The following is a 14,349-nucleotide window of genomic DNA, read 5'->3' on the forward strand; positions in this document are numbered from 1 at the left end:
TACTGTCATTGAGATTCTGAAATGTATATCTGATGGGCACATTGCATCCCATAAAGCCATAAGAAAGGATTTGCGAATAGCAGTAAATCAACACAAATGACACCATAAGTGTACTATAGTATATCCTGATGTTATAAGTCATTGATGGATGTCTCATTTTAGAAATTTTACTGGTTTGTACTGTTCCTTGTGAGCCCAAAAATGACTCTAATTTCTTTTCTACTTTGAAATGTAATGGTTACTTTCCTGAAATGAAGCAGCCTTAATGACATAAGGGGCCAATATCATATATTAGAGAAAGTAACACAATGCCTAGTGTCATAATACTCATGTTGTTTGCATGTGTTGTTTTTTAGCAAAGTCAAGATGTGGTGGGAAGCTCATTCATATTCATATTCATCTTTTCTTCTACAGTTTACACATAGACAATGCAATGACTTCTTATTAAGAGAACCTGCATCTCATTATTGTGCAAAGCACATCACCCACAGCTCATTATGTGAATTATATTACTTTAAAAGCTTTCCAGAGATGTTTTTAATTTTATCATGGGAAACACAAATAAAGAAATAATACAGTTCAGAAATATATTTGATTCAAATGAAAGTTTTGGCAGAGAAAATATTACATTTTCGATTTATTTTTAGTTTATTAAAAACAAGAAATGGTGCTTCAGAAATGCGATGTTTGCATTATGGTGTCTGAACACAAACTTGTGTGTCACGTCTGGTCTTTGTGTAAACTGACACAACATTATTATTCATCAGAGTGATACATGTAAACAGCTGCAGGAGTGTTCGAGTGAACATACATGCTGATTAATGAAGCCTTGTTCTGTGTCTTCTCCATGAAATCGAGACAATCGAGTGATTATACAGTTGTGGAGGAAGTTCCCGCTTCCCTCATGTGTGCTCTGGCCTGGATACACACTCATCTTCTGCTTGATAATAATACTGTCTTTATGAGTAACGACTCTGTCGGCTGAGCCTGACGGAGACCTGAGGGAGGACCTGCGGGGACGGACTCAAACCCACTGCTGCTGTCACACACGAGCGCGCTTATGCACATAGTCACACCCACACACACACATTTAAAGCACACACACTGTTTGTCACCACCTTTCTCTCTCTATTACACACACACTCACACAATTTGTGGCGCCCTACTAAAAACTGTCAGCGAGCGTGCATGGGGTTCACATCCTTCACACGTGCCAAAGAGAGAGTGGCTAAATTTGGAGAGCCGTCGCCCTTCTGTCATCTGACTTTTTAGAAGTCGTTTAGGCAGTTATTAATGGAATAAAAAAAACACACATTCTCCTTCTCTCTTCACCTGAAGGGTAAACAAACAAAAAACTAAGAAATTCTGGTTGATGAAAAACTTAATATGTTTAATATATCTAATTCAAGCAAGCAGGAAAGCCGCAGATTAGCTTATTTTGTTTCATGTTGCTGCTTTTATCTTAAATCGTTGTAACTTCTTACCAAAAAAATATCTGAAATCATCTTAATCTGGTTTGTTGTACTGCTCTGTTCCCCGGTTTTAGATTACTGAGGTCTTAGAGACTTTTTTTTACTAGATAGCTAAATGCAAGCTTGTCTAGGCTTGGGAGATTAGTTTTAACCATATCTAATATAGTTCATATAATCATAAAAGCTCATTATAAAAGCTGTTTTGTTTGTTTGGATGTTAGAGTTGTGTGCTGAAAAAATAGGTTTAAAATATCTAATTCAAACAGGCAGAGAAGTCCAGATTATCCCATTTTGTTTCATGTGGTAATTTTAGCTACTTTTATCCTAAATCTCAGTAACTTCTTGCCGAAAAACTATCATAATTTGGTTTGCTGTACTTAACTGCTCTGTTTCCTTGTTTTAGAGTTGTTTTGTGTTGTTTTTTTTTTTATGTTTTTTTTATCACTAATAAATGGAGGCTTGTCCAGATCTTAAACCGTGTCTAATATATTTAATAGAAATCTAAAAGCTTTTTTGTTTGTTTGGATGTTAGAGTTGTGTGCTGAAAAATGTAATATGTTTAAAATTCCTATTTCAAACAGGCATGAAGCCACAAATGAGCCAATTTTGTTTCATGTGGTAATTTTAGCTACTTTTATCCTAAAATTCAGTAAGTTTTTACCAAAAAAAAATTGTAATTTGGTTTGATGTACTTTTTAGAGTATGTTTAAGAGGTGTTTGGTTTTTTTCACTATAGCTAAATAGCTTGTCTCTATATTTAATAAATTCTAAAAGCTTTTTTGTTTGTTTGGATGTTAGAGTTGTGTGCTGAAAAATGTAATATGTTTAAAATTCCTATTTCAAACAGGCATGAAGCCACAAATAAGCCAATTTTGTTTCATGTGGTAATTTTAGCTACTTTTATACTAAAATTCAGTAACTTCTTACCGAAAAACCATTGTAATTTTGTTTGCTGTACTTAAGTGCTCTGTTTCCTTGTTTTAGAGGTGTTTGGGTTTTTTCGCTATAGCTAAGTAGCTTGTCCAGATCTATATTTAATAGAATTCTAAAAGCTTTTTTTGTTTGTTTGGATGTTGGAGTTGTGTGCTGAAAAAAATGTGTTTAAAATATCTAATTCAAACAGGCAGAGAAATCCAGATTATCCAATTTTGTTTCATGTGGTAATTTTACAGTAGCTACTTTTATCCTAAATCTCAGTAACTTCTTGCCGAAAAACCATCATAATTTGGTTTGCTGTACTTAAGTGCTCTGTTTCCTTGTTTTAGAGGTATTTTGTGTTTGGTTTCACTAATAAATGGAAGCTTGTCCAGATCTTAAACCATATCTACTATATTTCATATAATTTTAAAAGCTTGTTTTGTTTGTTTGGATGTTGGAGACATGTGGTAATTTTAGCTACTTTTATCCTAAATCTCAGTAACAAAAAAAAAAAACCCATCATAATTTGGTTTGCTGTACTTAACTGCTCTGTTTCCTTGTTTTAGAGGTGTGTGGGTTTGTTCACTAGAGCTAAATAGCTTGTCCAGATCTACAGGTCCTTTTCAAAAAAATAGCATATTGTGATAAAGTTCATTATTTTCTGTAATGTACTGATAAACATTAGACTTTCATATATTTTAGATTCATTACACACAACTGAAGTAGTTCAAGCCTTTTATTGTTTTAATATTGCTTGATGAAACCCCAAATTCCTGTCTCAAAAAAATAACATATTTCATCCGACCAATAAAAGAAAAGTGTTTTAAATACAAAAAAAGTCAACCTTCAAATAATTATGTTCAGTTATGCACTCAATACTTGGTCGGGAATCCTTTTGCAGAAATGACTGCTTCAATGCGGCGTGGCATGGAGGCAATCAGCCTGTGGCACTGCTGAGGTGTTATGGAGGCCCAGGATGCTTCGATAGCAGCCTTAAGCTCATCCAGAGTGTTGGGTCTTGAGTCTCTCAACTTTCTTTTCACAATATCCCACAGATTCTCTATGGGGTTCAGGTCAGGAGAGTTGGCAGGCCAATTGAGCACAGTAATACCATGGTCAGTAAACCATTTACCAGTGGTTTTGGCACTGTGAGCAGGTGCCAGGTCGTGCTGAAAAATGAAATCTTCATCTCCATAAAGCTTTTCAGCAGATGGAAGCATGAAGTGCTCCAAAATCTCCTGATAGCTAGCTGCATTGACCCTGTCCTTGATAAAACACAGTGGACCAACACCAGCAGCTGACATGGCACCCCAGACCATCACTGACTGTGGGTACTTGACACTGGACTTCAGGCATTTTGGCATTTCCGGGGGTCTTCCTCCAGACTCTGGCACCTTGATTTCCGCATGACATGCAAAATTTGCTTTCATCCGAAAAAAGTACTTTGGACCACTGAGCAACAGTCCAGTGCTGCTTCTCTGTAGCCCAGGTCAGGCGCTTCTGCCGCTGTTTCTGGTTCAAAAGTGGCTTGACCTGGCGCCTGTACACGGTGGCTCTGGATGTTTCTACTCCAGACTCAGTCCACTGCTTCCGCAGGTCCCCCAAGGTCTGGAATCGGTCCTTCTACACAATCTTCCTCAGGGTCCGGTCACCTCTTCTCGTTGTGCAGCGTTTTCTGCCACACTTTTTCCTTCCCACAGACTTCCCACTGAGGTGCCTTGATACAGCACTCTGGGAACAGCCTATTCGTTCAGTAATTTCTTTCTGTGTCTTACCCTTGAGGGTGTCAATGATGGCCTTCTGGACAGCAGTCAGGTCGGCAGTCTTACCCATGATTGCGGTTTTGAGTAATGAACCAGGCTGGGAGTTTTTAAAAGCCTCAGGAATCTTTTGCAGGTGTTTAGAGTTAATTAGTTAATTCAGATGATTAGGTTAATAGCTCGTTTAGAGAACCTTTTCATGATATGCTAATTTTTTGAGATAGGAATTTTGGGGTTTCATGAGCTGTATGCCAAAATCATCAATATTAAAACAATAAAAGGCTTGCACTACTTCAGTTGTGTGTAATGAATCTAAAATATATGAAAGTCTAATGTTTATCAGTACATTAGAGAAAATAATGAACTTTATCACAATATGCTATTTTTTTGAAAAGAACCTGTATATTTAATATAATTATAATATATATATATTTTTTTTTTTTGGAGTTGTATGCTGAAATATTTAATTCAAACAGGCAGAGAGGCCACAAATTAGCGAATTTAGTTTCATGTGCTAGTTTTAGCTACGTTTGTGTTAAATTTCTGTAACTTCTTAATGACAAAATATCTTAAACCAACCAAAGGTGGTCTGAAATGGTCTTTTGGCTGTTTTCATAGGGGTCTTTGGCACTTTTCTGGAAAACCATCTTAAATCAGTTAAAACCAGCAAACCCATTTAAAATAGATAATGCATTTCATTAAATAAACGTGTTCAAATTTTATTTGTTGGAAATGCACTAGTTTAAAAATCTCATGGGGATGAAGTTTCCTTAATAAAACATTACTTTTTCTCTCCATCTGAAGAGTAAACAAACAAAAAACCTAATATGTTTAATATATCCAATTCAAGCAACTAATGTTGCTTCATGTGGTAATTTTAGCTAATTTTATATAAGTCTCTGTAACTTCTTGCTGAAAAAAATATCTTAAACCAATTTGGTTTGCTGTACTTATCTACTCTGTTTCATGGTTTTAAAGGTGTTTTGGGCTTCACAATATAGCTAAATAAATGCAAGCTTGCCCAGGCTTGGGAGACTATCTTAAACCATATAAAAAATATATTTAATATAATCATGAAACCTATAAAAGCTTTGGATGCTGGAGTTAGAGCCACAAATTAGATTTTTTATTTATTTATTTATTTTGTTTCATGTGGTAGTTTTAGCTACATTTCAGTTAAATTTCAGTAACTTCATAATGACAAAATATCTTAAATCAACCAAAGGTGGTCTTAAATGGTCTGTTGGCTTTTTTTAATTGCGGCCTTGCTCACTTTTCTCCAGCTAAACACAAGCTTGTCCAGGCTGGGAAACCATCCTAAATCTGTTCAAATCAGCGAACCAGTTTGAAATTGATAGCAAAATTTTATCAAATAAATAAAATAAAAAATCTCAGCATCATAAATCATAAATCTTCTTTCTTAAAAAAAAATACCTCCTCTCTCCACCTGAGGAGTAAACAGACAAAAATATGAAGTTCTGTGTCCAGTTTCAAATGGCTAACGCAATTTCATTAAATAAACATGTTCGAATTTTATTTAATAGAAATGCACTAGTTTATGGGAATTAAGCTTCTTTCATATTAAAAAAATGTACTTTCTCTTTCTAACTGAAGGGTAAACAAACAAAAAATATGAAGTTCTGTGTGCCAAAGTAATGTGCTTACAGTATCTAAATCAAACAGACAGGAAAGCCACAAATTATCTAATTTTGTTTACATGCTAGTTTTAGCTACATATGAGTTAAATTTCTGTAACTTCTTAATAAAAAATTATCTTAAACCAAGCAAAGGGGATCTTAAATGGTCTGTTGACTAAAAAGTCATGTGCTTAAAATATCTAAATCAAACAGGCAGGGAAACCACAAATTATCTAGTTTAGTTTCAAGTGCTATTTTTAACTACATTTGTGTTAAGTATTCTGTAATTTCATAATGACAAAAATCTTACACCAACCAAAACTGGTCTTAAGTGGTCTGTTGTCTGGATTTATGAGGATCTTTGACACTTTTCTCCTGCTAAACACAAACTTCTCCAGGCTGGGAAACCAACATAGATTGGTTAAATCCAGCAAACCTGTTTAAAATGGATAAAGCAATTTCATTAAATGAACATGTTCAAATTTTGTTTATTAGAAATCTCAAAAATCTCATGGGGATGAAGTACCTTCTCTCTCCACCTGAAGGGTAAACAAACAAAAAATATAAAGTTCTCTGTGCCATATAACAGAGAAAAATAATACTAATAATATTTCTGTGTGCCAAATAAAAGTAATGTGGTTACAATATCTAAATCAAACAGGCAGGGAAGCCACAAGTTATCTACTTTTGGTTTATGTGCTAGTTTTAGCTACATATGAGTTACATTTCTGTAACTTCTTAATGAAAAACCAAGCAAGTGTTGTCTTAAGTGGTCTGTTGGCTGTTTTTATAGGGGTCTTTGCCACTTTCAGCTCCAGCTAAGCACAAGCTTGTCCAGGCTGGGAACCATCTAAATCAGCTAAATCCAGCAAACAGATGTTAAATGAGTAACGCAATTTCATTAAATAAACATGTTCAAATTGCATTTTTATTAGAAATGCACTAGTTAAAAAAATCTCATGGGAATGAAGCTTCTTTCATAAAAAAAAATAATAATAATAATTCCTTCTCTCTTCACCTGAAGGCTAAACAAACAAAACAATATGAAGTTCTCTATGCCAAAAAAAGTCATGTGCTTAAAATATCTCAATCAAACAGACAGGGAAGCCACAAATTATCTAATTTAGTTTCATGTGCTAGTTTTAGCTACATTTGTGTTAAGTATTCTGTAACTTTGTAATGACAAAAATTTGAAACCAACCATAACTGGCCTTAAGTGGTCTGTTGTCTGGTTTTATGAGGATCTTTGATACTTTTCTCCTGCTAAACAAACTTCTCCAGGCTGGGAAACCAACGTAAATCAGTTAAATCCAGCAAACCAGTTTAAAATGGATAAAGCAATTTCATTAAATAAACGTGTTCAAATTTTGTTTATTAGAAAGCTCAAAAATCTCATGGGGATGAAGCTCGTTCATAAAAATGACCTCCTCTCTCCACCTGAAGGGTAAACAAACAAAAAATATGAAGTTCTCTGTGCCAAAAAAAAAGTCATGTGCTTAAAATATCTACATCAAACAGGCAGGGAAGCCACAAAGTATCTAATTTAGTTTCATGTGCTAGTTTTAGCTACATTTGTGTTAAATTTCTGTAACTTCATAATGACAAAAATCTTAAACCAAACCAAAACTAGTCTTAAGTAGTCTGTTGTCTGGTTTAATGGGTGTCTTTAGCACTTTTCTCTAGCTGAACACAAGATTGTACATGTTGGGAAATCATTGTAAATCAGCTAATGCCAGCAAACGAATTTAAAATGGATAAAGCAATTTCATTAAATAGACGTGATAAATTTTTATTTTATTAGAAATGCACTAGTTCAAAATCTTAGTTTTCATTGGGATGAGGCTTCATTAAAAATTATCTTCTCTCTTCACCTAAAGGGTAAACAAACAAAAAATATGAAAAATGAGTGCCAAAAATAATAATGTGTTTTAATATCTGATTCAAACAGGCAGGAGAGACAAAAATTAGATAATTTTGTTTCATGAGCTGCTTTTGCGTTGAATCTCTGAGGCTTTAAAATCTTAAACCAACCTAAGATGGTTCTTTACTCCATCTTAAACCAGCAAGATTAAATTCCAGCAGACTATCTTCGAATGGGTAAAGACTTTTTATTTCAGCGGGGGTTTTGATGTTCCATAACATACAGTATCTCACAGAAGTGAGTACGCCCCTCACATTTTTGTGAATATTTTAAGATATCTTTTCATGTGACAACACTGAAGAAATGGCACTTTGCTACAATGTAAAGTAGTGAGTGTACAGCTTGTATAGCAGTGTAAATTTGCTGTCCTCTCAAAATAACTCAACACATAGCCATTCATTTCTAAACCGCTGGCCACAAAAGTGAGTACACCCCTAAGTGAAAATGTCCAAATTGGACCCAATTAGCCATTTTCTCTCCCCGGTGTCATGTGACTTGTTAGTGTTACAAGGTCTTAAGTGTGAATGGGGATCAGATGTCTTAAATTTGGTGTTATCGCTCTCACTCTCTCATACTGGCCACTGGAAGTTCAACATGGCACCTCATGGCAAAGAACTCTCTGAGGATCTGAAAAAAATAATTGTTGCTTCACATAAAGATGGCGTAGGCTATAAGGAGATTGCCAAGACCCTGAAACTGTGCTGCAGCACAGTGCCCAAGACCATACAGCGGTTTGACAGGATAGGTTCCACTCAGAACAGGTCTCGCCATGGTCAACCAAAGAAGCTGAGTGCACATGCTCAGCATCATATCCAGAGGTTGTGTTTGGGAAATAGAGGTATGAGTGCTGCCAGCATTGCTGCAGAGGTAGAAGGGGTGGGGGGTCAGCCTGTCAGTGCTCAGACCATACACCGCACACTGCATCAAATTGGTCTGCATGGCTGTCATCCCAGAAGGAAGCCTTTTGTAAAGATGATGCACAAGAAAGCCTGCAAACAGTTTGCTGAAGACAACAAGACTAAGGACATGGATTACTGGAACCACGTTCTGTAGTCTGATGAGACCAAGATAAACTTATTTGGTTCAGATGGTTTCAAGTGTGTGTGGCGGCAACCAGGTGAGGAGTACAAAGACAAGTGTCTACAGTCAAGCATGGTGGTGGGAGAGTTTAATCAACATTTGGTGCTTTTGGCAGTGTGGGCAGGTGCCAAATCCTGCTGGAAAATGAAATCAGCATCTTTAAAAAAGGGTCAGCAGAAGGAAGCATGAAGTGCTCTACAATTTCTTGATAAACGGGTGCAGTGACTTTGGTTTTTAAAAAAACACAGTGGTTCAACACCAGCAGATGACTTTGCACCCCAGATCATCACAGACTGTGGAAACTTAACACTGGACTTCAAGCAACTTGGGCTATGAGCTTCCACTCAACTTTCTGTTAACATGCTTAGATACAGCACTCTGTGAACAGCCAGCTTCTTGAATGTTTGTGGCTTACCCTCCTTGTGAAGGCTGTCAATGATTGTCTTCTAGACAACTGTCAGATCAGCAGTCTTCCCCATGATTGTGTAGCCAAGTGAACCAAACTGAGAGACCATTTTCAAGGCTCAGGAAACCTTTGCAGGTGTTTAGAGTTGATTAGCTGATTGGCATGTCACCATATTCTAATTTGTTGAATTGGTGGGCCAAATCATCACAGTTAAAAGAACCAAAGACTTAAACTACCTTAGTCTGTGTGCATTGAATTTATTTAATACACGAGTTTCACAATTTGAGTTGAATTACTGAAATAAATTAACTTTTCCACAACATTCTAATTTATTGAGATGCACCTGTATATATGTATAGAACAATATTTGACTGAGATATAACTATTTGAAAATCTGGAATCTAGGGTGCAAAAAAATCGAAATATTGAGAAAATCGAATTTAAAGTTGTCCAAATGACGTTCTTAGTAATGCATACTACTAATCAAAAAATAAGTTAAGTTTTGACATATTTACGATAGGAAATTTACAAAATATCTTCATGGAGCATTATCTTTACTTAATATCCTAATGATTTTTGGCATAAAAGAAAAATGTATCATGTTAAACCATATAGTGCATTTTTTGGCTATTGCTACAAATATACCCGTGCTACTTAAGATTGGTTTTGTGGTCCACAGTCGCAATATGTAAAATCAGAAATAAAATCAGACATCAGCTTCCCAATCCTGCTAAAACAGCATTTTTGGCCACAAGTCCAGCTAATTCAAGCTTTGAAGTAAGGAAATAAATAATCGTATATCATCTATACAGTATAATCAATCAATTTTATTATCAAACTTCATTTTTTTTTTTGTTCGGACATTTTATTAAAAATCCACATAGTTCTAAATTCTCGTAGGAATTAAGCTTCTTTCATAAAATAAATTACCAACTTTCTCCACCTGAAGGGTAAACAAATCCAAAATATTACATTCTCTGTGCTGAAATTGTTAATAATATCTGGGCTTAATATATTTAATTCAAACAGGCGGTGAAGACATAGATTAGCTAGTTTTGTCTTAGATTGGGGAATGATTGTTTTGGGAGATACAGTTTGTAGCTGTGTGCATAGAGACAGTGGCGCAGTTAGTGGGAGCGTGCTGTCAGATTATCCCAGCATGGGAATTGATTATTAGCTTTGACAAGGAGAACTACGTCCCAGTTATGTCAGGCCCAACAAGACTCTTAGTAAAGAACATCCCTTTTAACATGTCAAATGCAGGACTTATTCACCACAAGCAGACTTATAAATATAGGTAATTTTTGCCATTAATAAGGATATTTATGACAATTTTTCATTATATGTATATTACCTTTAATCTTGTGTTTGTGTTTATGGTGTTGTTCTGTAAATAAACGTTTGCAAAAAATCGCTAAAGTTTGCTAGCAGATAGCACTGTTTGCACTGATTGATATTACAAAATATATTTTTATGTCATATACACTTGACTGCAAGTTAGAAACATGGAAGGCCATGTGGCGAGGGAATTTCCCACACCCCAGTCATTTAAATCAGTACATAATAATGAAAAAAAAAAAAATACCTTACAATTAAAAAGAAGCAGATTTTTACCATCTGAAATTTCTTAAACCAGTGAACCCCTGTAAACATTTCAGTCCAAGGATCCAGTAAACCAATGCGCTCAAATTGAAAGTTCAAAAGGAAATTCAATGGAGTAGAATTTAACACTTTCTCAGAGTTAGATTTTAACACTTTCTGGAGTTAAAATATTAATCATTTGGAGAGTAATTTTAACTCTAAAATTTAGTTAATTATAATTTAAACTCTTTAACCAGTGTTAAAAACACTTCTTAGGGTAAACACAATATGTTTTATGTGGAAATGACTACACTGAAAGCCATACTCTCAACTAGCTGCTTTTATTTCAGGAAATACATAGATTGGATTTTGAAATTCCATGCATGTAAACACTTTGAAATTAACTGCTGTCATAAAATACTGTAAAATCTAACAGCAAAACATTTACATTTAATACATGTCTGCAGTGCCAACAAGAAATGTTTAGTAAAATTGTATACAGCATAGTCAAAAACACATCATTGCATTATATAAAATCAAACCTGAATAATTATAAAATAGTGCAGTAGTATTGTGTAACCAGAGGTAGATATACATCAGATGAAGTAACAAGAAACAACTCCACAGTGATACCAGGATACATTCCATGAATTAGTTTGAGGCGCCTGAATAAAAACAAAACTGAAAGCTGAAGGATGGAGCACAGAGGACAGAACTTAACATTTTGCTTAAATAAGAATACTGCTTGTTCAACTGCCTTGCTCTCAGTTCTTTGACTTCAGTTCTACCTATATCATTATTATATACATTTGTCTTTAAAAAAAAATATGTACAGGCTGGACAGAGCATCATGATACTTTACTTTACTTGAACAGCTCTTCAACAATACCCAAGGTTTCACATGACTGACAAGGCGAAACTTCTCAGTCCAAGACGATGTAAAAGGTGGAAACCTGTGCTTTTGATGTCCCTGAGGAAAGATGATATGGCTGAGGGTTTTCTTTAGTGGCCAGATGATGGTCATCAATACTTTGGCATGACCGAAACACAAGATAAACATCCCTTTATAAACAATAGGCATTAAAGGAAGAGTCCACTTCCAGAACAAAAAAATACAGATAATTTACTCACCCGCTTGTCATCCAAGAGGTTCATGTCTTTCTTTTCTTTCTTCAGTCACAAAGAAATTGTTTTTTTTTTTTAAGAAAAGATAATCGTTCAGACAAATGTAAAAATATATATTTTTTTCAATAACATTTTGAAGTATTATTTAATACTTACCAGTCCTTTGACATCCAAAAAGCAAGAAAACATGTAGTACATCAGCTGAGCCCTGGTCATCTTTTTTCAGTGTTGTTTTATCTCAAAAACTTCTGCTGGACTACACAATAACATCAACAACATGTTATTTACAAAATAAATCATAAAATTACAGTCACTTACTCTTTATTAACTGATTACTAAACACATAACTCACCTGAATTGAGAAAATCTGAGAAACAAATTTCGTCCAGTTTTACTACTACTTCCCTCCATCCAGCACTTCTGTCAACATCCTGACAATGAAGAGAAAACATGTAATTTAAAACAACCTGTTAGTGTGATTGAAAATGCAAAATGTTTAATATGAAAGCCACGAACTCTCATAGGTCACGAGTCACTACTAAAACATTTGTAACGTTAGCCGTTACGACTCAAAACATTGCAGGCATTACTTTACACGTTCATGGCTAAACTATGATCGTTTTTAGCCAGGGTAAAGTTAGACTTAGACACTTCAGTTTACTGACATTGCTAGATATTACCTCGTCTCGTCGGCATGACATTATGGAAGCTTAACAGAATGTTTCTTGAGCGAGTCGCAACTTAAATTTGACAGCAAAACACTCGTTTACAAAAAAATAAGGTGAACAGAAAGACGTAAGCTAATATTAGCTTGTTCACATCGAAAAAAAGTCCGCTCAAAACAGCCATGTTTTGCATCGGAGATTCATTCAACACAAAGTTCGCCGCGGTTATTGGCGTCAGTACACTAACGTAACAGCTATAATCAGCTGTCTGTCAGAAGATAAAGAACATTTTGGAGTTAGTTTTTTACCTACCTCATGACGAAGTAGACAACTTCATCAGTCGATCGTGTGGCAGAACCAGGCTCGTGTCATGGCGCGCTCCTGATGTAACGTTATTGTTAAAACGTGCCCCTGAACACCAATGAATGAACTCCGAAATACAACACAGCCAGGGAGTATCCCGTAACACAAACTGTTGTGAAAGTTAAAGAATAAACTCCAAAAATTTAACTCTTTCACACTTTTTTGCCTAACTCCTGATTTTCGAACTCCAGCAATTTGCTGTACACAAATGAAGCATTTACCCACTTCTCAAGGCACCACTACACCACAGATTTGCAATTTGCCGTGCATGTGATAACGCATTGTTTGTTTTGCTTACGGCCATATGTGTACATGTGAATGAACGGTGCGTACACCGTACATTTGTACTTTTTGCAACGCTACAACATTTTTTTCAACATCTTGAAATGTGTGATAAACATCGGCGCATGTCCTCTGATGTAACATTAAGAACTAGCGACAACGTATGATGACGTATAACAGTGTTGTAGTGGTTTCCCATTCCTTAGCTAAGCTAAGCTACAGCAGCAACACGGCAAAAGTAGTTTACTACATCTAAGCTATTTTTCAAAATGTAATTTTTCTACATGGTATGAACCATCATCTTACCAAATCAATGCTTTCTCAGTGGTCAATAAAATTGTCAGTCATACAGGCATAAAAGTTCAGTTTAACGTTACTTGTTTATTCAACAACGCTTCCAAACCAATTTGGCAACAAAAATCAGCATCATTTACAGGGCTGGATTTATCTCATATTGTGACATAGGCAAACAAAATTTTGGAGGGTTGAATTCTTTCTTTTAAAAAATGTTTTGAAAAAAAAAAGGCACTTGTTTCTGAATATTAAACGAATAAAACAGGGGAAACACAACAATACTGAATAACTGAATAAACTAGCCATACAAAGATTGATTTCAAAGATTTCATGAGAGCCTGATTTTTTTAATTCTCAAAATTTATAGAACAGAACATGGAAGTTTGAAGTATCAAGAATATTATATCCGCTCCTCGAGTACAATACCTTTTTGGACGCCTTGAGAGAGAAATTTATCTTTACGGATTACATAAACGAGTTTTTGTTTTCAATTTGTTTTATTTCGTTAAGTAATAATTTAAAGCTTCCTATAGATATGATTATCATCTCTGTAGAAATTAATACAATATTAAATAATTATATAGGCGATGCTGTATATGCTAATGATGTCTGTGCGCAATGTAGACAGCATTCACAAGTTTATCATGAATAAACATTACATAAAGTACTTAAAATTTAATAGCCTCACAAGAAACATTTTATGCATCCCAGAGTCTTGTCCATTAACTGACCTTCTTTTTTTCCATAATATTTGTATTATTCGTTTATATTCGTTATTTTCACCTTTATTTTGATCTCTTTACAAAACATTCTGAATGTTTTTATTTATTGTGAATCGCTTAATC

General features: G+C 35.0%; 1 protein-coding gene and 1 long non-coding RNA gene across 3 annotated transcripts in view; one reads left to right on the top strand and one right to left on the bottom strand.

Moving 5' to 3' along the window:
* tafa1b (TAFA chemokine like family member 1b) overlaps nt 1–14,349 on the top strand; it is a 246,449-nt gene that overhangs the window by 201,379 nt on the left and 30,721 nt on the right. The window lies entirely within an intron of this gene.
* Nucleotides 11,500–12,393, bottom strand: LOC141294169 (uncharacterized). The gene is made up of 4 exons (XR_012340887.1): nt 12,253–12,393; nt 12,057–12,156; nt 11,907–11,945; nt 11,500–11,804 (listed from the first exon to the last, which is right to left on the bottom strand). It is a non-coding gene; the product is annotated as an uncharacterized lncRNA (long non-coding RNA).

The sequence above is a fragment of the Garra rufa genome, chromosome 20 (genome assembly GCF_049309525.1).
Source record: "Garra rufa chromosome 20, GarRuf1.0, whole genome shotgun sequence".
Classification (NCBI taxonomy): Eukaryota; Metazoa; Chordata; class Actinopteri; order Cypriniformes; family Cyprinidae; genus Garra; species Garra rufa.